Below are 2,452 nucleotides of genomic sequence, written 5' to 3' on the forward strand. Positions count from 1 at the left end.
ATTTAAAGATGTTCAAAGATAGCCAGATATTATTTTTGTGCCTAATATTTTTTCATCCAAATTTTATATGGTTGGATAGATCTTGAAATTATCTTTCCAATGATATATTATAATATTAATTCCAAGCTATAACGAAAAAGATATGAAAGGAATACGAAACTTTATCCAAAACTGACACCCTTTCACTATTTCGGCCATATCTTTTTATCTACAAAATATTTTAATCTGATTCTAATTTCATTGTAAAGTAGACTTTATGGGCTTTCTAACGACATATTATATGACTTATTTAGACTTCTGGATCAAAAGATATGATAAAAACAAAATACGCAAAACTGCTGTCAACGAGTTTTATTTCGATTCGAATTTGGATTCTTTTCTTAATTCTTCGACCCTCTTTTTTCCTATAAATAGAGGTCATATCTCCCCTTTTTTAATCATCAACTCTCATCAAGAATTACCTAATTCTCTCGATTTTCTCTTGAGCATTATAGCTTATTCTTTCCCTCTTGTTTTTCTAAAATAGCTTTTTACAAACATAAATCGCATTCACAAGATCTTGAAACACCTAGCCAATTTCGAAGTTGCTTTCGCCCTAGACGTGAAAGGTTTATACTTTTCTGAGGGTTTTATTTGTGCATTAATATTCAACCAACATAAATAAACAGGTTAGGATTAATATAATGTTTGCATGTTAGTCAAAAAGCGCACATGAATACGAGCAGAACAAAGTAAAGGCCTATTTTATAGGGCGGGTCCTTTCTTTTGTAGATTAGATTCGTACCGTCATCCCCGAACCCTGTTTGGTTCAAGAACTTATGGAGTTGACGATCTCCTGGATCGTTTTTGGGTTTACAAGTTCCTAAAACTTGTTGGCGACTCTTTTGCTCTAACTTTTTTCCCTTTGGACGCCACCATACTTAAGTGTATGATCACAGTGGGGTTCAAGCTTGGGGTTATAGTGCTTGAAATATTCCCTACAATTTTTTGGCGACTCCACTGGGGAGGATTTCTATTTATAATCCTGAAATTTATTTTGGCAATTATTTAGAATGAGCGGATGAGACTCGAAAAATTCTAAGTATTTCATGTGCGTAATTTGATTAACATTATTGTCATATGCATAAAAAGGTTCTCATTGGATAGACCAATGAGTCAAAAACATAGGATTTTACACGTAGGAAATTTGAGAAATTTCTTTCACAACTAGAATCGAAATAGTACTGCGAAATCTGGAAAATTCTAAGAACACAGATACTTGCTGAGGCATGTAGGAACTAGCGTCTAGAAAACAGAGACCGTCGCCTGGCGACAGTTCTGTCGCTTGGCGACAGGGGTTCTTTTGCGGCGACAGTCCCTGTAATCTGAAGCCAAGTTCTTCCAATACCGAGCCAAAACTCTGCCTTCTTGTTTTGACCATTTCTAGTACTGTTGGCTCGATTCTACTTCCTGATTGAGCTTTTCTCACTTTTCTGAAACCCATATGTGTTCTACATATGGACATAACCCTCTAGGGGTTCACGCTTCATCTACCCAAACGAACGCTCCTGGCTACGATCATGGAAGCAAGTTTTTAACTTGCGGGGTCCCATCCATACGCGCCAACCCTTCACGATTAGGCTTCCGCGCGATGCATCCGGACTCATAACCATAGACCCTCTTTGACTTAACCCATATCCTTGAACTTTAGAGAACTAGAGCCATGGTTAGGTTGCAAACTCATTGCATCATATTAGTCGAGTCTGATGGTTTAACCCGGCGGATCATCGAACATAAGACTTTAGGCACACCTGGGGGAAGGACTACCTTTAATATACGCAATTAATAAACGGTTGTGACTACTTGACTACTTGTGCATTATTTGCTTGTGCATAGCTTATATGTGACTAAACTAACCGTTTGGTTTGACTTGTTCTTGTAAATAAGTTTTAATAAACTAACCAATGACTAAAGGACTTTTTTTAATTAATTAATTAATTAATTAGAACTAATAAAATTGCCTTAAATCGAGTCATAGTTCCTTTAAGTCAACCCGGATTTTTATTCCCGTATACTGCACATGCGTCAACTTATTTTGGTCATAGCCGGAGTTCTAGAAAGAACCACGAGTCGTATAACCTATGGATCTGTAGCCCCGAGTTTATCTTTAATTTGGCGTTGGTTTCGTCCCAATCAGAGTCACAGATCAAATGTTATGACTAAAATACCACAGCCTGTCCAGTTTAGTGCATATACGTGAAGTCTTAACTTAGTCTTTACTTGAGTCTAGTCACATAGTCTAGCCACGTGGTCATGACACAAGTCTTAACATGTCACCTACACTCACTAGTCTTAGCACACACTTTGTATATGTCATCATGACCATGTCTTAGGTTCATGCATAAGTCGATTTTTCCGTCATTTGAGTTAGGGTCCATTCTATTTCTAATTCTTCCATATTTCTTCATCTACA

The sequence above is a fragment of the Chenopodium album genome, chromosome 22 (genome assembly GCF_948465745.1).
Source record: "Chenopodium album chromosome 22, dcCheAlbu1.1, whole genome shotgun sequence".
In the NCBI taxonomy this organism is placed as follows: domain Eukaryota; kingdom Viridiplantae; phylum Streptophyta; class Magnoliopsida; order Caryophyllales; family Amaranthaceae; genus Chenopodium; species Chenopodium album.